Source organism: Spermophilus citellus, assembly GCF_964194105.1.
Source record: "Spermophilus citellus genome assembly, chromosome: 1".
In the NCBI taxonomy this organism is placed as follows: domain Eukaryota; kingdom Metazoa; phylum Chordata; class Mammalia; order Rodentia; family Sciuridae; genus Spermophilus; species Spermophilus citellus.
Genome location: NC_138182.1, coordinates 176,836,864 through 176,861,970, shown reverse-complemented (window position 1 = coordinate 176,861,970; position 25,107 = coordinate 176,836,864). Strand labels below are relative to the sequence as shown.

Genomic DNA, 25,107 nt, shown 5'->3' with positions numbered 1-25,107 from the left:
TTCATGTAATGAAAAGAGGTTCAGAGAACTTCAGGAATCTGCCCAAGATCATGAAGCTTTAAGGATTAGGGATGAGATCCCAACCTAGATTGTCACATTACCTGCAGTAAATGACAGGGCCATTGAAATTTAGACCATCAAAATTTAGTCTCTTCAACTACAACTTTTAATCACATGGTTTGTGTAGTCAACATTTAACTTTAAAAGCCTACGTTCAAAAAGAGGTATACAGAGTGGATACTCAGAGAGGTGATAAGACACTCCAAAGTCAAGGGCCCCAAACTCTCCTTTGGAAAATAAATTGCTCGCATTTTCTCCATTTAAGTCTATCAGCTCCATGTTATACAAGAAAACTGGAATGTTCTATGAATGCAATGACCCAATCTGGTAGTCCACCCAGCCCCACATGGATGAATGACAGGGGTCCTCTAGACAGAAAAAGGACCACAGGCTGCTCTGGGGCAGGAAGCATCTTTTGGCTTCCAGGGCTGTTCTGCCTTCATAAATGATGCTGCTGGAGTTCACTGTGGAGTTTAGCAAGTGACAGCTGAAATAAGTAAGCAATATCACTGCACCTCAATGAAAAAACAATGGGAGAAAAAATGGGAAGCATTCCAAGTTAGACTTTAGGAGAGATGGCGTCTAAAGTTCCAGAAGGATATCCATGACCTAGAAAGCCTTTTCCTGATTTTTTTCTGGCAGATGACAATGAAGGGAGGACGGTGGAGAAGGAGATTTACAGCGTGGCCAACTCTGAGGGGTGCTTTGCTATAGATTCTAGAGGGGTTCCCTGCACTGTTGATCTCTAAGGCACCAGATTTGCTGCCTGCAAGAATATAACAATGGCTTTGATGGTACTGGCCCAGTGCTTTCTGACACTTGGCTCTTCTGGCTGTGGGTGAACCCACAGATATTTAAAGCTCTAGTCCTTACCAGACCCAACAGGGAGTATGAGGCAGATGGGGTTCCCGGTTGACCATTTCCCATCATAGCTAGCATTCAATTCTATGTTGAACATAGGCTTTAATTTTTGAACTTTTTATTAAAGTTTGAGATGCATACAAAAATGATACACAAATGTCAGCTGAACTGTTCAATCATCTTTCACAAACCAAACACATCCATACCACCAGTGCCCAATTACACCTAACAGTATCAGCAACCCAAAGACCCAACACAGGCACAGCTTTTGATTATGACAGAAATCTAAGTCTCAGCAAGCATCCTATGCCTAAAAGAGCATGTCATATTAAATGCGCTACCTGGGGCGTGAAAAACAACAAGAAGGAAAAAAGACCCGTGTAAATGTTCCTATTTTTTTCATCTGCACCTATGCAGAATTTCAAGTATAGCACAGTGATCATCCCTCAGAGCATTGAGGGATAACCTCTAGAAATCACACAAACTGCCAAAGGAAAGGCCTTAATGACAATGAATTGAAAATTAACTAATCAAGCTAGTATTTAACACAGTCCTTTGACCACCTGTGAATTCCTCATTTCTCATTCTCCACTCCAAAGGCATCTTATATCATTACCAAAACCAAATATCCATTTAGTAAGGAAGAAACAAACTGCAGGGGGTGGGGGGGTGGGAAGATAAGGAAGAAAACAAAGGCACTTGCCCCCTTGCAAGCCACTTGTTTCTCCTTCTTTAATGGATTTACAATGATAATCTATAATCAAGGTACAAGGCAGCCTTAATTATAAAGGAGCTCTAAGTGACCTCCAACAAATCATATATTGCCCTCTCCTGGGTACAAACCCACTTGAGTCAAATACTTACAGTCAGAAAACATTGTATCTCAGAGACAAAGGGATGCTACTGGCCAATGATGACTAGCTGCCCAAACACTCCATATAAATGGGTTCTCCAGAATCATCACATCCAGGAAAGGCCTTCCCCAATCTACCTAACCTAAGTTTATATTCTGTGCTGAAAGAAAGAAAAGGTAAGGAAGGAAAGAAGGAAGGAGAAGAGAATAGAGAAATGAAAAAGGAACACCATGCCCACAGGGACTAGGGACTAAGTCTTTCTTTGAAGGAAACCCAAAGGCAAGTTGAATGAATGACATACTTTTTTTTTTCATAAAGGGAGTAATCAGGCTCAAAGAACCATCCTGTTCCAAAAGTCTGTGACCTTTGCAAAGGCTGTGACCTTGAATTTGAATCTTCTGACACAAAGAATGCATCCAATTGTTGAGCTCAGGATTAGATCTTCACAGGAAGTTTACAACTCTCCCTCCAGGCTGGAATCCAATTTGGATATTGGGGGTGAGGAGTGGTATCTAAATGGCATCTAGAGAGTCCCAGCAACCTCCTATCTATCCAAATCATATCAATAACTTTCTAATTAATTTCATTGTGTTTGAACCCAAAAAAATTCTCAGCTTCAATGCTGCTATCCAAATCTAGATGTGGAAGGGAAATTTTTTTCTACTTCATACACACAATGACCATACCCAGAGCAAAGAACTTTGAGGCTAAAAGCCTTGGTTTAGGTGAGCCCTCAGATCAGACCCCTGTCTGCAATAAACCTGGGGGCAGAAGAGATTGAGAAGTGCACCCATGCCTGTCATAAATTGATTGAGATATTTTTACTTATAAAATCCAAGTAAAACTGCAATCAAATATGTCAGTGGACATGGCTGAGAACAATCCTTTCTTGGCCAAAGACCCACTAGAGTTCTTACAGCCTTGTGTCTTCCTAACACCATGTCAGCTCCTCCAAAACCAGCAGATTAATGAAGCTTCTACAGAGTTACTTTTCCCCTTCCCAAATCCTACCTCTGACACATTGCTGAAGTAGTTTAACTGAGGAAGGCCTTGACCTCCTTTCTTTGTCTCTCTGAATCAAGTGTGTCTGTTTCCTTGGGGCTACCAAGCTCAGTTGGAAGGCCGTACGGCTGGACAGAGCAGAGTGGAGCATCAGCCAACCCCCGAACAATGGGTCCCTTTCTCTGGCTGTCACATGAAAAGCGTTGTGTTACAGCCATTGTCCCTCCAAGTAAGGAAGAGAGGCACGGGTTTTCACAGACCAGCTATTCTCTGTGATCCCCTCTGGCCAAGTCACTAAAATTTGGGGAAAATATGGGGGCTGGAGAAAAGCATACCTTTCAAATGGGGTGGGGTACTATAACCCTGACCAGGATTCTGGTGCAATCATGGACCATCTGCATCAGTTAACCTGGTTAAAAATACACATCCCTGCTCCCACTCCATTTGTACCTACTGAATCAAAACCTAGAGAGACACCAGTATTTGTAGGTGATTCTCATGCCTCGGAAGTTTGAGAACTTGGACTGAACAGGTACCTCTAGCATTTCTAACCTCACTAATGGTCTTATGTTGCACATCTGTTTAAGTGACAAACCAGGGGTAAGGAGGATAGTGAAAGGGCTTTGTACCTCAGTACATTATATCACAGTTACCAAATATTAGTGTGAGAGGCAAAAGAAAAAAAAAACTAGGAAGAAGAGAGGTAAAAAAAAGACAAGGGCACCAGGGAAATATGGAAAAGTAGACAGGGACAATTTTTAAATGCTAATGGCTATTCAGAAGACAATAGGAGTATGGAAGGCGGGTCATCAATGATCAAGAGAGGAGAAGGAATGAAGAGAGTAGAGGGAGGGCGCTGGAGCAACCTGGTATAGGCTGAGATCTACAGAGAAGAAAGGACACTGAGAAAGTTCCAATGGCAGAATGAACTTTTAAAAATGCTTAATATTCTAAGTTTTAAAATATGAACTTTTCCCACAATTACAAACCTTAAAAGTAAACTCCCAAGCCACATGCTTGGTGGCATTTTATGAAGTGAAGGAATCAGAGTGATGTTCATGGTGGAGTGGAAGACTTCATGATAAAAGAGACAGTATAGTCATGTGGCAAAATAATCTTTAAACTTCATAACAACAAATATAAATTCAGATCCTAATGACACTAGAAAAAACATGAGCTCTGTCTCCATCCCTATAATGATTTATAGAATTCCCATAGTGATTGAAAGGAAAAACAGTTTCCCATTTCACACTCTCTCTCATGGAATGGGGTGGTGAACCTTTAGCCAATTTTTACTTGAATCTCAATAAGGTGTCCCAAACCATCTCTGGTTTATAAAATAAATAATGGCAGTATAACCTGAAGAGTATCTTTATACATTTAGTGCTATGGGTAGGGGAAGAATCCGCTTGTATGAATCCATAAATAATTTTCATAAAACAATTCTCAACTGTTAACCCAGCACTCCTGTGTAATGGTTTAGTTACTGTTATTTGAAGTTGTCTTGCAAATTTCTACCCACATATGTTGGCTGAGTCCATTCCCCTGCTTAAGATGCGCTATACATTGAAATCCTCTCTCTCACACTGCCAGGAAATCTCTGACGAGCACACAGAGCCATCTCCCTGGAATGAACTTCAGAGCAACTCTCAAAACTGCCCAACTGACCCCTAATGCAACTAGCCTTATCTGGTCAGGTGTATTTTTTTTTTTTTTTGGTAGTTACACATAGTATTTACACCTGGGCCCTGTATACCTAATAAATATCTGATGGAGAAGGAAAAACACAACCCTCAAACCAATTAATTTCTTAAAAAACCAAAGTCACATCTTGTCATCCAAAATTTGAGAAGGCACACCTCAAGATATCAATAGGATGGGTACTTAAATTTTTTGTTTTAATTAAAGGACTAGGACAAAGATTTCATAGTTCTATTTCATTCCCTAAGAAACAAGTTAAATTTGTGTATTTTGGTTTTTTTTTTTAATATTTATTTTTTAGTTTTAGGTAGACATTTATGTGGTTCTGAGGATCGAACCTAGTACCTCATGCATGCTAGGTGAGCACTCTACCACTGAGCCACAACCCCAGCCCTTGTATTTTGGTTTTCAATTTGCCATCAAAAATTTTTTGTAAGGGGTTGCGGGTACAACTCAGTGGTAGAGTACATGGTTAGCATACAGGAGTGCCTGGGTTCATCTCTAACACCAAAAACATTATTTTTAAAAAAACAAAAAATGAGTCTTTACCAGAAAGTATTTAAAAGGTCCACTACAGGAACTACCAGCTATGGCCATGCTTGAGAACCAGCCAAATGTGTACAGCTCATCTGCATAAGACATGATGTAAATGTCAAGGCACTTGGTGGGTCCCTACAATGGGGCCTCCTCACTCCCAATGGTAAGATGTTTTTAACAGATGTTACTATCCTGCAAAGTACCCATAAAAACGAGGCTTTCCATACTGAAATTCCATTTTCTCTGTCTTAGAAGTAGGGAGGGGTACAATTTATTACCCTGTGGGCAGGAAACTGAGGTGGTTAAAATGCTTCACATAGTTTCTTTATCTAGGAGAATAAATTACTAGAAATGAAAACAGAGAGGAAATTGATAGAAATAAACGGTGATAATAACAGGATATATTATCACATTCACACTTTCAGGGTGGCTAATGGTACAGAGTATGCAGCATCAAACATGGCAACTTATTATAGTTCTGCAAATGAAGCCCTACAAGGGAAGGTTAACACTGGTTTGGATCTTACTGTTTTCCTCATAGTGTGAGAAATCCTTTTATTAAGTCCCCTGAATTAATCCACTACAATAACTATGTTTAAAGAGAGAAAGAATGATCACATGAAATGATCACCTTTTAAGCTAATTTAAAAGGTGAAGAAAAGAGAGATAAGAGATAAATATAAAACTTGGGGAAATTCAGATACAAGGAAGGAAGGAAGGAAGGGGAGAAGGAGAGGGGGGAAGGGGGAAGGGAAAGGAGGGAGGGAAGAGTGAATTAGGAAACCAGTTAAAAAATCATGCAAACGTCCTGGAAGAAAATGATATGAACTAACACTAAAGTTCAATTTTGGAAACAATTTAAAAAGAAGACAAGTCGGCAGAACTCAATGAATCTAACGTTAATTCTTAAAACTAAGCTCATTTTTAAAACTACAATACACACACCATTGAGAACCTGAGTACAGGCAGTCCTTAAGATGGCTGTGTTAGGTTAAATAGTCTGGATTCTGACTATTGATGCTGCTACTTCCGCACCCTGTGTCACAGATACTCATAACCAGCCTGTAATGGGACATTTCCTCTTATTTATTTTAAGGTACAGCTGCCCATCAGCTAACAGTTCAGTTTTTATAGCATGATCATCTTTGTCTTTACCCTGGGAATTGTCCACTCACTTATTCAACTGTTTCAGCATATTTTCATTATTACAAAAAAAAAATGGGGAATAGGGAAGTTAAAATCCTGAGAGTAATTATGAGAAGTATTTTTCTAATAAATTTAAGTGAGACAAAGATGAAAGTTATTACACATATCAAAAATGGCAAATCCTTCAAAGCCAGCCTCAGCAATTTAGCAAGGAGCTAAGCAACTCAGTGAGAACCTTTCTCTAAATTAAAAAAGAAAAAAAAATACATAATAGGGCAGAGGATGTGGCTCAGTGATCAAGTGCCCGAGTTCAATCCCTGGTACCCGACCCTCCAAAAATGGCAAATCTTTGACCCAAATCAGACCTTTATTGAACTTGAACAGTTCAACCTTTTTTAAATTAGGAGGGAATAACCAAAATTATAGAAATTTTAAAGAAAGTAGTATATACACTAAATTCTGTGTCTCAGTGGCAAGGGTAATTAGAGATTTTGCAATATATTTGGCTGTCTAGGGTCATCATCCCTTATAACACACAGGCTGTGCACAATCTTTGGACCTACTTTCAGGAATGCATCCTTTCAGGAAAGTAGGAAAGACAGGGTCAAACCAGTCACCATGTTTCTGATCAAATTCACAAATACATGCAAGATAAGATTTATTTTTATAAACTGAAAAGCATGAGGCAAAGTTAGTTATTTTTATTGGCATTGGCACTTGCATTCCCAGTTCCCTGACACTGTCATTTGCAACCAAAAATATAAAGGGAGCTCTTTTATCATAGTGCCTGTCACAACATCGAACATGTAACATTAATTCACTGGGATTTGGTGTTTCATATGTCCACCTGAAACAGTCTATCTTGTATTTTTTTCCACTCCGGACTATTGAATTTGTAGATTATGTCTGGCCAAACTGCAAATTCTCTACTGCCTTCTCCACAACACTTCATAGGTACATGGTGACTGTCCCAAACAATTTGTATGCTAAGAAAATATAAACTATCATTCATTTATTCGTTCTTCTCCCACACTCTCTGGACATTTTTTATATAACTACCATGTGCCAGCCACTTGGACAAGGGCTTTCAATAAGAACAAGGAATTCACCAATCTTTCAGGGATAAACATTCAGATAATAAGGTGATAGATTGCTATGTAAAAGTTATCCACAAAGAGGAACAGGACTCATGAGATACCCCTGGGTTAATGTGAGAAAGTGAGGAAAAGATCAGAGGGAAAGTCTGATTTAAACTGTATCTTGAAGGCTACATGAGTAGTAGGTTGTTGGTCAGAAAAGAGGAACAAAGACATTTCCAGCAGAGAGAACAGCACACATAGGTCATAGAGGAGTGAAAGAGCACAATATATTTGGAAAACTCACAAGATCAAGATCTGTGGGGGCCGGGGGGCTGGAGAGGGTTGTAGAGAAACAACCCTTAGAAGAGAGTGCAAAGGGGGTCTCATGTACCACAATAGAGAGGGTGAGCCTTATGCTATAAGCCAGTGTTTCTCCAAACGTGATTCTACCAGATTCACCTGTAGATGGGCTCAAAACACTGATTTCTGGCCCTTGCATCTGGGATGAAGCCCTGGAATCAGTATTTTCAGCAAGCACCTGGGTGACACTGATGTTCATAATCCAGAGAGCTACCAATGATTTTTAAAGGAGGCCATAATGTGATCGGATTTGTATTTTAGAAATACACTTCTGGACAAAGCAGACCATCTTGAAGAAGGCAGATCCATGGCTGCTGAAAGAGCTTGAGGCTTGACTTTGCATTAGAACCACCTGGGGAACTTGTAAAATCATAGATTTTTCACACCTCACCCAAGACTCACTGCATCTGAAGCAAGTTGGAGGGGGCTAGGATTTATATTAGGCTGAACCACATGAAATCTCATTTTTTATCTCAAAAATTATCAAATATTGGCAATTTCTCATATCTCAATCCAATATTTTTAACAACACCTCATCCCCATGTTTCTGATACAAATCAATGTCTGAACATAGCTGATGAATTACAAGCAGAGCTAAATGCTTTCCACTTTTTATTAATCACCTCTGTCATTACTCATGATGATTAATGTGCCAAGATAGAAGTTTCATAATGTATGTACCTAAAACAGATGTTTAAAGAAAAATGGGGGAGGGGTCAAAAATAGCTACCAATGAGGTAAGGCAACCAAGTAAAGATTTCAGAGTAAGAAGGAACACTGAAGATTAGCCAGCTCTTTCCCCAACACCCAACACAAGTTTATACATGAGGAAACCAGTGTCTAAATGGAGAAGCAACATGCTTATAGTCATACTGAATATTTTATTCAGTTCCTCAACAATATTACTTCCACATGCATTTTAAAAGCTATTGAACTAGGCACTGTGGCCTACACCTGTAAAATTGGTGTCTTGGAGGATAGAGGTAGGAGGATCAAAAGTTCAAGGTCAGCCTTGGAAACTTAGTGAGACCCTGCCTCAAATTAAAAAGGGCTGGTGACTTAGCTCAGTGATAAAGTGCTCCTGAGTTCAACCCCCACTACCAACAAATAAATAAAAGCAAAAGCTTTTCAAATCATCATAGTTTAGAAGTATCTAGGATTTAATTTAAAGAGTGCTAGCATCGCATGAAGGAAGCCCTAACATAGTTGAAATGAGATGGAGGTAGTCATAAGGCAAATACTTATGTGCATCCATTTTTAAAATCAAACCAAAGAACTTAAATAATACAAAATCCAGAACAGTGCTTGGAATATAATAGATGCTTAATAAATATTTATTGAGTGAATGAATGACCTCTAAAAAATAGGTTAAAGGAAGTATAGTAATGCAAAGCGTTTCTAAGGAAGAGTCCAGGAGGTGAACTGAGTGTAGATTTCCCATCTCCTCATGGGTTCCAAGCACCCTTTGGTGTCCATTATCATTGGTGGTAGTGAACCTCACAGAGGAGCAGTCTTTAAAGCCCATCCAAATAGAAATAATAACTAACACTTACTGATAGCTCATAAAAGTTACATAATAGCAATACACCCATAGCTAGCACTAGCTCTATACTAAAATAATAACTAGCACTTGCCTACTAGGAGTCAGGCTTGTCAGGACTTTGTGTACATTAACTCATTTAATCCCTGCAACAACCGTCTAGTGTAAGCACTGCTATTATTATTTTGATGTGGATGGAGAGGTTAAGTAACACAAAAGCACACAATTGGAAAGTAGCTGAGTGGAGTGTTGAACCCAGGTGACCTGGTCCCCAGAGTTTACCAACCAAACTCTCCAACCCCTCTGTGGGAAACAAAAAGCTGCCTGCAAGCTGACCCCTTGTAGCACTCAACGTCAGGAAGATGGCATTTCTGGATAATGAAATTTGGCCCTAGTCTTTTCATCCATAGGAATGAAACATGTTTTATTTGGAAAGACTATACACAAAGTGAGAGCCAGGAATCAACAAAATAAGGCAAGAAGAACCAAGAAGGACTGTTGTTATCTGCCTTGACCCAGAATGATCATCACTGCCTATGAATAGAAATAATGACTAATTTGAGCTAATAAAATGCCAAACTTGGACTCCTCCCCTTAAGAATGTGAGTCTTCATGTGAAGACACTTTCAAAAGATGCAGCAAATAAGGAATTTAAAATAAAAAGACCAACACAGGATAAATGTTTTCAAAATAAGTAACTATGGCTTGAAGAACTGTCCTTCCAGCACTCCCTGAGGAGCTGAGCGTTCTGACTAGGACCCCCTGGTACAAGCCATCCAGCCTGACACCCCTAAAGAACACTGAGAATGCAGGAATGGGGAGCATCCTGCAAGCCTGATGAGTTAACTGCACAACCTGAATATCAAGTACTAAAGAAAGAAAAGTTTAGAAAACAAGTCAAGATCCCAGAGAAATGAAGCAGATCTAAAGAGAAGGGCCCAGTTGAAACAGCTTTTCATTCCAGGATTCCAACCCCACCTCCCCAGTCTCCCTTCATCCAGCTATGTCACGGGTCAACATGAAACCAATACAGGCTAGGCAATATAAAGGCAGAAATTATGCAAAATAAAATGCATACTGGAGATGTCTTCCCAGGGGGGGAAAAAAAATACTCTTAAGAATTCCCTACACTTTCCCATAACAACAAACCATAACAACAAACTGCTGAGACACACATAAACAACCCCAGACTGCGCCCAATTCACCCCACTTCAAATCGTACTAGAGTATCCTGGCTGAGGGATAGGTGCCCTGTGCCCTTAAGAAGGCTCCCAGAGTCCGGCCAAGTCCAATGGCCTCTACAGTTGAGTTTGCCTAACTCTTACCCAAGTCCCAAGATCTTGAGATTCTCAGCGCAACCTTTTCCCCCACGGCCTTCGCTCAACGCCAGCCAAGATACAAAATCTGTTCCAAACCGCGCAGTTAACCTCCGAGCAGTGTCCCAGAAGAAAGCAATGCTTGGGAGTCTTCGCTTAGGCGCAGAGGTGGGAGGCGCGGGAAAGAGGTAGGTCGCAAAGTGTTTCCAGACACTGTGTTTTTCGCACCGGAGAAAGTACTCGCGACAAACTTGAACAAGGTCTTCCCTGTCTGGCCCGAGATGCTGGAGGAGGAGGAGGGGAGTAACCCGAGCTGGGGCCGGGATGCGCGCAGTTGCCGCTGCTGCAGCTGCTGCCGCCGGGGCAGTGGCCGCTGAGGGGGTGTCGTTTGGCGCCGCTCTCGGTCCCTATTGCAATAGACAGAATCCTTCTGGCGGGACTCCTTCACCCGGGTCGCAGTTCTCCCCTCTCAGAGAAGCTTCCACCTCTTGGGGTGACCCCGCCAATGGCCGGGTCACGAAGTTGGCAAACCTTTGGGGTCGCCGCAGGGGTTGAACGAAGTGGTGGCAGAGTGTGGTTCTGGTCTTCGTCCTGACCCACTTTCAGTGCGAACCCCTTGTCGAAGTCCACGGGAGGTGTTCTATACACTCTCTAAGGATTTGGGGGACCGGGCCAGCCCCCGAGCGGCCAACTGGAGTGGACGGCGCGTCCCCACTAGTGTCAAGGGAGGGAGGGCAAGTAAGAGAATGAGAAGGGGTAGGTGGCCACGCGGTGCCACCGTGCGCTATGCAGCAGCAAAGTGGTTGTGAACGTAGGTCAGGGAGGTGGGGATGGAGGGCGGAGGATGAGAGAGCCCGCTTTACAGAGGCGGGCGGGGAAGAAAACTCCTGGGACGCGCAAGAAAATCCCCCCAGGCCCTCTGCGAGGCCTCGCACGGTGATTTCTTGGGGAATGGCTCCCTCTGCCGACTTGGCGAGGAGGCCCCGGGAGACCAGTGATGGAATGTTCACACCGTGCACACGCTTTATTTACTCAGTGGATTGGACGGGAATCTGCTTCTCAGACTGTCCACCTTTAGCTTCCAGACTGAAGAATTTCCCCAACTCTAGACGACCCAGAAAGATACCAGCCTCTCTAACTGCTAGAAAGTTCTTCCTTATTATTTCTTATGCTAATTATACACACACACCCTCCAAAAAAAAAAAAAAGACTGGCTTGGGCCCCATAGTCACACCAAATAATCCTCTCCTACCAGGCTTCTTTTCTTCACGTTAATGTGAGCGCTCTCTCTCTCTCTCTCTCTCTCTCTCTCTCTCTCTCTCTCTCTCTCTCTCTCTCTCAAGATCTCAAGTGCATATGTGTCCCTAGTCAGTAACCACTCCTGGCAAATAGTCTGGACTCCGATTTACGTTTGAATGAACGCATATAAAGTATGAATGAGCATATTCATCGTGTGAACAAAAATGAACATGTTTGAAACCTATCCGTATCCTCCTGGCTCTCCCCTGGAAACACACTGGGGAAGACCGTTTCTGCGGGTGAGGTAGTTGGTTGGTTTAGGAGACGTCATTGCCGGTTCTCTGGTAACAGTAACAGTACCTACGTTTGTCTTTGGGTTACCACATCTGCCACACAGTACAGTGGGAAGGTCGTTTAGGATGGTTAGGTTTTGCCCTGCTCAGAAGTGGGCACCTCACCTAAACTAGCCCCTCATGCCTTCCCTGCCAGAAACCTGAAAGTTGATCAGAAAAGTCAAAGAGAGATCAACCTAGAGCTGATTGATCCATATCAAGGATATCAATAAGTAGTTTATACCACTTATTATCCAAAGTCATCCTGCTTTTGCTTTATAAAATTTGTTCTCTGCTTTCCTTTGGATGTTTTAATTGGCTTTATTGGAACAAAATTAATGTACATTCCATATATTCTCATATGAAGTGCACAGTCTGATGAGTTTCCAACAATGTTCACACCTGTGACCACTACCCCAATCAAGATAATGGACAATTACATTTCCCCTAAGATGCTCTTTGAAGTCAATCCTCCACCTCATACCACTCTAGGTCCACTGAGTTATTTTTATAACTACAGATTTATCTTTTCTAGAATTTCATGTGAATAAAATAATATAATGCATATTCCTTCATTCAGCATGTTTTTGAAATTTATCCTGTTGTTTTGCTTGTATCCAATTTTTTGATCATTTTTATTGCTGAGTTGTACTCCAGGAGTACAACACCATTTGCCCATTTACCAAACGTTGATGGACATTGAGGTTGTTTCCACTATAGGGGCATTATGAATAAAGCTGCTAGGAACATTCTTATACATGTTCTTTGTGGACATATGTTGTGGTTTCTCTTCTCTCATAGGAGTGGAATTAATAGTTCATACACAAGTGTGTGTTTAACTGTAGAATAGACTGTTGAACAAATTTCCTAAATGGTAGTATCAATTTACATTCCCATCAGCAATGCATGAGAGTTATCCTCTGCAAAAACTTGGTATTTGCTCTTTTTATTTAGTCATTCTTTTGGCTATGTAAAGGTATCTCATTGTAGTTTAAATTTGCATTTCCTTAATAGTAATAGTAGAGAGCATCAAAAATGTTTACTACCATTAAATTTTTTTAAAAAATTTATTTCATGTGCTTTTGTGACATTTGTTCTTTGGTAAAGTGTCCAAATTTTTGCTCGATCTTTAATTGAGTCATTTGTATTCTTGTTATTGGGTTAAAGGAGTTCTTTATATATTTTAAATACTAGGCCTTTGTCATACACACACACACACACATACATATATATACATATTTCTTATAAGGTATCTTTCTTAAAGGTATCTTTCAAGCTGTCGTTTTGCATTTTGATAAAATCCAATTTATTAATTTCTCTGTTTTGTGGTTGTACTTGTTATATAATCTGAATAATCTTTGCTTACTGCAAGGTCATGAACTAAAATAAGTCAATTTTTGTGCATAGTATGAGGTAAAGACTGAGGTTCATTATTGTTAACATGCATATGCAGTTGTTTCAGCACTATTTGTTTATAAATTAACTTTTTCCTATTGAATGACTTTGCTACTTTTAGTGAAAATCAATTGACCATATGTGAGTGTGTTTATTTTTAGTCTCACTATTTCTTTCATTTGATCTATATTTTTACTCTTTTACCAATACCCTACTGACTTGATTATTACAACTTTATAATAAAACTCCAACTTTGATAAAAATAAGTTTTCCGACTTTGCTCCTCTTTTTCCCAAAATTTGTTTAGCCCTTCTACTTTGTTTTGTTGCTTTGATCTGGCTTATCTCTTCCATATGATTTCAGAATTAATTTGTCAATGTTTTAAAAACTCACTTTTGAAATTGAGAGTGCTTTGGATCAATTGACAATTTTTTTTCCTTCTGTTAGTTTGCTCACCTTTTTTTTTCTACTGACCAATTTAGGAGCAATGACATGTGAATGATATTGAATTCTCCAATCTATGAACATGTTATGTACCTCCAACTAATTTATATATTAACTTACCTCGAAATATTTTATAGATTTTAGCATAGCAATTTTGCACATACGTAAATGTTATCCCATTTTTATATTTGATGCTATTGTAAATGGAATTATTTTTTTAATTTTAGTTTCCAATTGTGCAATGTTAGTATAGAGAAATAACATGGATTTTTAATATAGTGGTTATACTTTGCAACTTGGCTAAATTTACTTAGTTCTAGTAGCTTTCAAGGAATCTTTAGGATTTTCCACATGTAAATAAATACAGTTTTACCTTTTATAAAATAATTTCCTGAAGTGTTGGGGTTAGAAACAGGGCCTCATGTATGCTAGGTGAGCATTCTACCACTAAGCTATATTCCCACCCCCTTTTTAAAATTTATTTTAAGACAATATCTCACTAAATTACTCCAATTTACTTGCAATCTTCCTGCCTCAGCCTCCTGAGTAGCTGAGAAAACAGGTGTGCTCCACCATGCCCAGCCAGTTATACTTATTTCCTAGCCTTATTGCAGTGGGTAGGATAATCAGTATCGTGTTTCATAAACTGGTAATAGTTAATATCTTAGCATTGTTATTCATCTTAGGTCAAAAGCAGTCTCTTATCATTAGTATGTTGTATGTTTCATAAATCCCCTTTATTGACTAAGAAAGTTCCTTTCTATTCGTACTTCATTAAAAGTTGCTTATTTTACCATAAATAACTTTCTAATTTTGTCAAATGTTTTTCTGCATCAATTGAAACTATTTTATTATTTCTCTCTTTTTTGTGTGTTGGTCAATTGAATTAATTGGTAAACCTGCCTTGAATTGTATTAATTGTATTAAAGTCTGCTAGGTCAATGTGCATTATACCCTTATTTGAAACTAAAGACTGGTCCTTTGAATAGGTGGGAAAAAAATGGATGAACCTCCAACCAGGTAAAGAACAAAAATACAAACAAATGTTCTTCCTGAATATAGACACAAAAATCCTGAATAAAATTTTAGCAAATCAAATTTTAAAATATAAATAAATAAAAATAGGAGAGGCCATTGCAGAATGTAAGCTTATAAATATGGCAGATGATTAACTTTTTTTTACTTCATTCAATCCTAATAATGACCAGAGGTATGTATCCTTATTTCTTTTTCACAGGTAAGAAATAAAAGATTCAGAGAGATCAATTAACTTACTCCTGATCACAAAGCTAGTAAGAGGCAGAGGCAGGGCTGACCCCAGCTGATTTCAAAGCTTAGGCTCTCTCCACCACTTCACCTCTCTCAGAACTACCTTGATCTGTTCTGGTCTTCTGATTACCCACCATGTTTCTTTAGAGTTCACTGGTGTGCTATGTCTATTTATTTTTCCCCGTGGAATTTGAAGATATGCTCAGTATAGTTTGATTTTTCTTAGACAGAATCTTTAGGAGACTTAGGAGCTCTTGGGTAAATGCAGTTTCATCTCTCCTCACAACACAAACGCAGGCAAGACTGGCATAGGTCATATCTCTAATCACAGATGGGGAGAAGTGGAAAAGTGGAGTTCTTGGCCCGGGAGGGCCCCCTCCTTCCTCTTGTAGATTTTCTTTACACTCACTTCTCCAGGCTGATGTTTGTCCAGCTTTTTTAAAAGATTGCTCTCTTGGGGCTGTATCTCAGTGGTAAAGTACTCTTTCAATCCCCAGTACCTCAAAAAACAAACAGTGAAAAAAACCACTCTCTTTTAAAGGTAATGGATTTAAAAAGGGAGGAGAGTGCAAAGGATAAGGAAATAATATTTGTGGCACTTGACCCTCTAACAGAAACTGTGGGTAATTTTCTTTCTCCTTTATGTAGCACATCTCCACAGATAGAAGAGAATCCTGGTAGTCTTATGAAGAAGGGCAGGCAACAAAGGGATCCATATGCAGTTGTTCATTCCCCTAGTTCAGTGTTTTCTTTTTTAATTTTTTAAATGTGATCCACAGTGAGAAGTATATCTATCATCGTGACCAAATTCATTTCTTCATATGTATATGATTACAGCAAGTTTCATGAAACAACACTTACTATTCACAATGTACACTGATGGTTTCTGTACCAGTGCTTCTTGACAGTTAATGTGCACATTAATTCGTTAGGAAGTTTATTAAACATGAGATTCTGATTCACAATCTGGGATGGGGCTTGCAGTTATCAAACTCCTAGGTGGATGCCTCTCTTTCTGGGACAGCACCTTGGGCAGCAAAATTCTACACTATGTAAATTTATATAAATGATAAATTACTTTTATGACTTTGAAAAGCATTTGCACTGGCAGAATTGTAAAAGCATTGCTGTCGTATTTCCTGGTGTAACACCATGTTTAGGGCAGCTCTGGGATTGACAGCATGCCTGTCTGGGATGTTCTTGTAAAACTAGCTTTCCTGTAGAGTGGTGTCATATACCAAGAACAAAAATGATAGAGGTCAAAAGAAGGATATCTTTTTGACATCTTTTAATTGCAACACTTGACACAATTTAAAAATCTATTACAATTTGGACTAAATAAATATAAGCATTCTATCTAATGAGGACTCTTGTGTATATGAAACAAAGTCCACAGAAGATGATTGAGGGTGATGGTGACAATGACATACGTATCAGAAAAAAAAAAAAATTCTGTGGCCTCACCCTCTTTAATCTGCGATATGAATGCTTTCTGTGTCCGGGTCCCTGTTTTCAAGTAACAAAGGTCACCTGTGACTAGCCTAATAAAAACAAAACTGCGGAAAGTTTTTGAGGGATTCCAGAGAAATGGAATTTCAAGCAAAGTTGAAAGTGAGCAAGAACCCCTCTAGAAGACTGGAATGGAGGAATCAAATCCACGGTCCATAGTCTCAGAGTAGACCAGCCTGGGCAGGCTGCCCCCTCAAAGATTAATGAACTTGAACCATTTCTTTTCTTGGTCTTCACATCATGCTCTCAAGATCAAGATCAGAGTCACAGGAGAAAGCATCCACTTGGCTGAACTTATATTTCACATTCCTTCCTGGCTGTCCTTGGGAAAATAGGAAGAATTTGGCCCTTCAAACTTCCATAGCGGGGCAGATACCAAGAGATGATTCCTCCAGGAGCCCAGGAAAGTGAGATGAAATATGCCAAAAATAAGTCAGACTGCCAGTGAGAAGAGGCGATGCATGCTCAGCCATCAGTGAACTACACTGGAAGCAGCACTGGGAGTCAGTCAGGGCTGTTCCGACCAGTGTAACAGGGTGGTGAGTGGTGTTTTCCAGTGGCTACTATGTCAGAGCCAAGGTGGGGTCAGTGACCCTATTCTAATGAGTGGATCCAAACCTTGCAGGACTTAATAAAAGGCATCAGAAAACCAGCTCTAAGAGCACCAGCAACCACAGCCACCTGTCCCCCACAAAGACCCAATCCTATTATTTTACTCTCATAGGGGAAAAAAAAAAAAAAAAAACAACTAAAGAGTTCTAGCAGAGTTGTCAGAATTTCAGTCATGGGAACTCATTGCCCAACTGGCCACTTATCCCTTCCCAATATGAGAGACAAGGGCAAAATTTCTTTCCTCCCTGTAAAGGGTACGGATGGAGAAGAAGCAAGAGAAACAATCAGAGATGAAGAGTGCTAGCAAGAGTTGAAAGCTGGCACCTTCACCCCTTGTGAGCTTTCTATTTAGTGCATAAAGCAGGCCAATCTCTCTCCACATTTGAAAAGGAAAGGAATTGGAAAGAGACAACAATTGGAAGCTTCTGTTCTTTTCTGTGCCTCTCCCAAGGAGAGGCAAGAGCTTAATGTTCTTAGGGCCACATGGACATCCCTGGAGGGATCCAGATTTAAGCAATCTCATTGCCCTGTCTAAAAGGTTGCTGGTAGTAGAAAAGCAGGAGCTGACAGGGCAGAATGCAGAACTCAGCCTGCAGTGTGGCCCACATTACAGGCCTGTACAACTGGGCCCCAACAGGATCTCCACCCATGTGCTGCCCTTTGACAGTGTCTAGACATATGCCACAGGCACGATTGTGACATACAGCTGCAGTGGTCAAGCAGGAGGTGTCAATCTCTTCCCTCATCTCTCTCTCCAGGACCTCAACACTGTGTTTAGAGACAGAAAGATGGACCCAAGAGAGGAAGAAAGAGAAAGAAACAGAGAAGGAGAGAAGCAAAGTACACCCAGTTCCCCCTGTAGGGCCATTTGCAACATTGGTCAAAGCCTTGACTCATTAAAGTCTAAAAGTGTCTAGAATGCTGCAGGAGCTTCCCAAGATGATGTGAAGGGACATAAAACTCTACATTAAAGCACACCTGAAGACAATGTAGGGAAATAAAATAAAGGACTTCATGCCAGCATCCCACTGAGTTCAGACTCTTCAAGAAACTAGCTATACAGCACAAGAAAGTGGCTTTGAGTCATTTTGGCAATAATAATAATAATAATTTATTGGGATGCCACTGGAGCTCAATATAAAACACAAAAGGCTTGACAACTAGATTGGGAAGGTGCTCAGGGACAGAGGGAGGCTCTGCATCTAGAGCTAAAATCACTCAATGGAACTGGTCTGAGTAATCCTTGTTCCATCACCAAATGCCAGATACTGGACTTGTCAGCATCAACACCTCTAGCCCTGGACACCAACTCTGAGGAACAGAGGGTTGTTGCCTCCATTGAGCTGCCAGAAAGAATTCTCCATTGTCCAAGATCCTAATTCAAAGTCCATGGTAAATGCACTTGACTGAGCCTCAGTCACATGCCCAAGGCCCAGTTGCGAGAAGCAAGTATTTGTCCTTTGTTCTTTCTTTTCTATAAGGAAGGCTCTTCTTCTCATCAAGTTTCATAAGCAGAGTTGCTATTTTGTCCCAAATAGGGATAATACATGTCTCTATTAGCCAAATTAGCAAGTCTTCCCTTCTTACAGTGGTTACAGGCCATCATCAGGGTTAAGGGGGGAAATCATGTCTGGATTGCAGCCTCATTTCCCTGTCTGCTAGGAATCTGCACCCAGTGCACAAACTGAATGCTCATAAGGTGATCACTTCTCAAACTCAAAAGGTAGTACAACTGAGGTAGCAGCTGAGGGGAGACATCCAGCTCAGGGAGATGGATGATGAGCATGCCGCTTGATGAAGAACAGTTGAGAAGTGCTGTTAGGAAAGCAAAACAAGTGAGTGAGCAAAAACCTGGCAAAAATTGGACTTTCACACATCAAGTGAACCACCATCATGAGATGAGTGTGTCTTGGCATCATGTGTGGAATTTGACCTCTGAAGAATGAAGGCATCAGTGCCGTTGAGAGTGGGTAGGCACATCTGAATCGTCATGCAGAGTTACTTGGAACAAGTAAAAGCTTAAGGGTGTATTTGTTAAGATTTACATTGACTCCCTTCCTGAATCAGAAAATAATTTTCTCAAAAAATATTTATGAAAAAATATTATATTTTTATTAAAATTAATATTCATTTGTTCCAAATTATTACAATAATTTTGTCAACTGTGAAAGAAAAAGGCAGAAATTGTTTAGTACTACATAAAAATTAACATGTACTTTTACCTACATATACATTAACTTAAACACAAATAAGTTAGTACTGTTTTCATTCTGAAAAAAAAATAGAGTAGAAAAGAAAAGCAGATTGATCAGATCATTTGATATTGACTAATTGGAGAAAGTAGGTTTGATTCAATTAAATGATTTGTACATAGCATTTCCCTGCATCAGATCAATTGTACTGTCCATGTATTACATACTCAATGCTTCTGGGTTGGTTGACTATACAGATGCTATGTCTGTAAAGTTTCCACAGTGGAGGAGAGGGTTGAAAGTCTCTTTGGAGGGAGTTTACAACAGAATGGAAGGAGCAGCATCTCTAAGTGGGTAAAGAAAACAGAGCTGGGCAGAAGGAAGAAGGGACTGTAATCCAGTTGTTTTAGTCAGCTTTATCACTGCTATGATGGAAGGACCTGACCAGAATGATTTTAAAGGAGAAAAAGTTTATTTGGGGGCTTGTGGTTTCAGAGGTCTCAATCCATAGAGAGCAAGCTCCATTCCTCAGGGCTCAAGGTGAGGCAGGAAATCATGGTGGAAGAGTGTGGCAGAGGCAAGTGGCTCACGTGGTGATCAAGGAAGCAGAGAGAGAGATTTCCACTTGCTAGATACAAATATATACCCCAAATCCAGGACCCCAATGAACCACTTCCTCTAGCCACACCCCACCTGCCTCCAGTTATCACTCAGTTAATCCCATCAGGGATTAATTCACTGATAAGGTTAAGATTATAACCCAATGATTTCTCCTCCAAACCTTCTTTCATTGTCTTACATGTGAGCTTTTGGGGGACACCTCACATCCTAACCATAACACCAGTTAACCATGGGTTCTTCTAAGTGGGCTTGAGTTGAGGCAAAGGTACCCAAGTTTTACCTCATTCATGGAAGAGTGAAGGAATGCAAGCTGCCCTCAGAGTAAGAGTATAACCATGGGGAGGAAATTCTCTGCTGCTGAGGGGATTCCTGGTACAATGCAGCTGGAAGTTATCACAGCCAATAAACCTTTACAGCTAGGGAAATGAGTGCCTTGCTCCTGAACGTGCCTTGGTATCCACCACCCTATCCCCATACCTCTCAATTTCACCTCCTGCTAGTCGTCTGTTGCTCTATGCTCTAGGGACTTTGGTCTCCTGACTTTTCTTCAGATACAGTCAACTGGTTTCCACATTAGAGAGCCCTTGCTGTTCTCTGCCTGGATGGTGTGGTTTGCTCTCTGACCTCCTGAATGTCTTCTTTTATTTTGTGAGACTTCCTTTCAGTATGGCTGCCTACCCTGGCTTCCCCCACACAGCTGATCTCCTTTTCCACACTCTAGTTTTTCTTTTTTCTTTTTGTAACCCTTTTCACCTTATAATATCCTATATAACTTACCTATTCATGATAAGTATTGTTTGGTATCTGTCTTATCCCCACTAGAACATAAGCTTCACAAGGGAAAGGATCTTTATCTATTTTGTTCTTTATCTGTTTTGTTTACTGATCCATCTCAAGCACTGAGAGATGTCCTGGTGCATAGTAATTCTCAAATATAACGAACATATTTTAAATGAAAGTTTTACAGCTCAGTGGAGGATTTTTATTTTCCACTTGGAAATTATCTTTTTTAAGTAGGAAATTATTTTTAAGATCAGAGTCTTCTGAAAATGAATTTATTTAATTCACTTAATACATCTGCCCAAACCACAGAGTTGCCCAAAATACAGCTCTCAGGAGAGGCAGGTTTATCTCTCAGATTATAATCATTATCTCATTCCTGCTATTAAAGCAAAGAAAAGGAGGAGGAGCTGCAGACAAAGAATTAATTAATCAAGGCTTTAACTTTTCTGGAAACCAGGGAATTTGTATCAGCCTGCTCTGTTATTTACCTAACATTATCCTCTGGAATATTAATATTATATCTTGTGATTTACAGCCTTCTATGGCTACAACATGTACACAAAGGCAAAGAGCGAGTGCCCTGGAAAAATCTCTTCTTACAGAACTCACACATAATTTGCTTAAGAGCCTTCACGCCTTGGAATATCATTCGCATTAAAATGACAGACTATTTTACTAAAATTCAGTGTTTTGCAGCCCTTCCCATAACACAGTAAGAAAAGGATAGTCATGTTTATATTGCATGCTGGGGTGAACAAGGAATTGGAGCCCTGGGCAAGGCATCTCTGGTCACCCAGCCCTGCTCTGCAGCCCCTGGCAGCCCTCAGGCTGGTTGACCTATCAGTGGGGAAGCTCTGCAAGATCAGAGGATGTCAGAGCGAGTTAATTCTCAAACGGTGGGTGAAATCAGTTCTCCATGACAAACCTGATTAACAACTTCAAATTACTTTCATCCTCAATTTTCTTACAAATATATTTTCCTGTAACAAACAGACTCTATTCTCAATGTTTCAAGTATCAGCCCCTTGAATTTTTAAAATGAACATTTGAATATCATAGGAAAGTTCTTCACCTTTTCTATTGGATTTGTCCATTGACCCCCATTCCGCTTCATCAATTCTCTCTCCTTTACGTTTCAGAGGCAGCAAGCCCAAGAAGTATTTTCTTTCTCTGATGCTCCAGCCAGCACAGTCCTGGATACATTGTTATGCTGCATCTTACAGGTAAACTCACATGCTATTTGAAGGAGAAAGAAATATTTTTCTTCTTTCTCTGGGCACAGCAGAAGGCACAGCACCAGCCTTCCAGATGTTGAGTTTCTGCCATGACTTCAATGACTTCTCCAGCCATTCCACCAATCCTGGAGCAAATCCCATGAGATAAGTAGGAGCTCCTCATGTTCCAGACCCTGGGAAACAGAGGTGCACCTAGAAGCTAGTGGTAGACCCTTGATGCACTCTCTTTCTACCCTTGATCACCTAAGCACCTAAGGCCTCATATTAAATCCTCATTTTTCTTGTTCTAGTGTAAACCTCGACTGAAACGCCATTCTTGGGAAACTGATATAGAGACTCCACTTTTTTGATGTAAGGCAATAATATACAACTTTACCTTTCATCGCATGGTAACATGTTATCCCATGCTGAATACTCCCAAGCTTCATCCTAACTATTTACCAGGATGAAGTGGCCAGCAAACGGCTGTCTCTTCATGTCTCAGCAGACTCTCATTCTTTAAATTTCCTATTAAGCTACCAATAAGAACTATGGATTCTGCTCCAGTTATTTCTTGGCTCAAGATAAATTAAAGAAAATCAATCTTATAATTTCATTTCTGTACCACCCAAAAAAATATAACCAGAAAACAAGAGAGATGTGAGTATCTAAATGAAAATCAAGGGCTCTTTCTAGAGGGAAAAATGCAAATGAACTTAAAGAAGGAAACAAAACATTCACTATCATCTAACTATATAAAATAAAGTAATCTTTATCTCACATATTACAAATAGGTAGATAAAAAATTTAAGTGGTAAAAGAAACAAATAGGTAGATAAAAAATTTAAGTGGTAAAAGAAATAACCCATAAAAATAATAGAAGATAAATAACCCATAAAAATACTAGAAGATAATCTCAATGACTGTTTTTAAATTGCTTATTTGAGGGGATTCCAACATGGCGGCGGGCGCAGAGATATCAAGTCTCTAACCTCTTCAGCTGTGCAGCCATAGGGAGTCGTAAACAACCTAAATCTGTTTGCTCAGGATCACTAGGCAATGCTGAGCTGACGAGGATCTGGGGCTAACAGTCTGGGCCTCTCAGAACACACACTGAGCCCGGATCGGCTGAATTCAAGCTCCCGTTCGCCTGCTTCCCGCAGACAAACAGCTTGACTCAGCACTAATCCATCCAGCTGAAACAACTGGTCAGCCCTTCTCATCCTACGGAGGTAAATGCCTACCGAGCCTTCATAGGTAGTGGCCACAGGTTTGAAACGGGGCTTGGGAGAGACAGTACGGACCCACCCGTTGCATTGGTCGCCCGGCAAAGGGAAACGAACTGTCGCCATTTGCAAGAGATACCACCATGGCAGAGAACTGATGTCATCAGACTGCGGTGGAGGAGATAACTTCATTGAAACCTGCGGCTACAGGTGTGTAATTCCCTAGCCCTCCCTCTCCACACATCGGGGAAACCTTTAGGGCCCCTCCCAGCTCTCCCGTAAGGGCCCCTGCCAGCTCTCCCGTGAGCACGATAGCCAGACCGAGGGAATCAGAGGTGGCGCGGGACCCGCGGCGTGGAACTACCGCTCCCACCACTGCTGACAGCTGAGGTCTCTTGCACCAGCTACCAGGCGCGTGGCTACCGGAGGGCAAGTAAAATTCGCTGAGGATTCTCAGCCCCAAGCTCTACAAACTTAGGGTCTGAGGGAATGGCAAACTGGAAGAGTGTGCCCAGTCATTCATGAAAACAGGGCTCCCGGGAGCAGCAGACCTGGCGTGTAGCCACTATTGTGGTGAGCGGCACCCGTGAGAGGGGCCTGGCTAGAGAAAAAGTGGGAAGTGACTAGACACAAGAGGAGGCCCTAGGCACTCAGGATTGGAGACTTGCCCAGTCTGGGAGGAGCTGCTGCACAGTGATTGGTTCCCGCGTATTGACAGGAGAAACTTGGCCTGGTGGGCACAGCACCACCTACTGGAAGAGAAGTTAATCAAACTCTAAGACTGCATTTATTAGGTTTTTTCTTTTTTTATTTTCTCTTTTTTTTTTTTGATTTGGGTTTTTATTTCATTTTCATTTTTCTTTCTTGTTGTTTTTTTTTAAATTTTTTTTCTTCTAATTTTAATTTTAATTTTTTTTATTATTTTTTTAAAAAAATTCTTTTTTTCTTTTTTTATTTCCTATTTTTTTCTTTTGTCTTTTCACTTCTTTTCAATTATCTTATCCCCCCTTCCTTGAATTCTACCTGCTTACTCTCATTCTTTTTAGTGACTTCTTCCCTTCCCTTCTAATACCTTTCTTCCCAAGCATCTAATAAATTTATAGGAGTAAAACAGTAACTCAGCAGTCAAACAGAACAAGAAGTAACATGAGCAGCTTCAAAAAGCAAGGAAGAAAAGGAGTACAAACAATGCAGGAAAGCCTAAATATTCAGGAGGACCTAGAGTCATCAGAAAAATGGTCATATAAAGAACTCAAGGAATACCTTAGACAGATGGAATGGAACCTTAAAGAGGATACGAGACAGCAAATTCAAGCAGCGAAAGAACACATTGAGAATGAATTACATAAACAGATAAAAGAAGAAGTTAAGCATCATTATCAGGAGATAGAGATTATAAAAAATAATCAAACAATAATTCTAGAAATGAAGGAAACGATAAACCAAATTAAAAACTCAATTGAGAGTATCACTAACAGAGTGGAGCAAGTAGAAGCCAGAACGTCAGATAATGAAGACAAAATATATCATCTTGAAAAGAGTCTAGCCAACTCAGAAAGGCTGGTAAAAAATCACGAGAAAAACATCCAAGAGTTATGGGATAACATAAAAAAAAACAAACTTACGAGTCATCGGGATAGAAGAAGGTACAGAGATTCAAACCAAGGGAATGAGTAACCTGCTGAATGAAATAATTACAGAAAACTTTCCAGAAATAAAAAAGGAAACAGATATACAAATTGAAGATGCATACAGGACACCGAGCACACAAAATCACAGTAGACCAATGCCAAGACACATTGTTATGAAGATATC

The 25,107-nt window shown here is 40.3% G+C and overlaps 1 protein-coding gene and 1 long non-coding RNA gene across 2 annotated transcripts in view; one reads left to right on the top strand and one right to left on the bottom strand.

The window, feature by feature from the left end:
- MEGF10 (multiple EGF like domains 10) overlaps positions 1–11,157 on the bottom strand; it is a 176,184-nt gene extending 165,027 nt beyond the window's left edge. Inside the window, exon 1 of the mRNA XM_081284962.1 lies at positions 10,466–11,157. The gene's annotated coding sequence lies outside the window, so the exon portion shown is untranslated. The remainder of the gene's footprint in view (positions 1–10,465) is intronic.
- LOC308644168 overlaps positions 10,567–25,107 on the top strand; it is a 52,887-nt gene continuing 38,346 nt past the window's right edge. Inside the window, exons 1-2 of the long non-coding RNA XR_014020913.1 lie at positions 10,567–10,644; positions 21,992–22,075. This is a non-coding gene — a long non-coding RNA (uncharacterized lncRNA). The remainder of the gene's footprint in view (positions 10,645–21,991; positions 22,076–25,107) is intronic.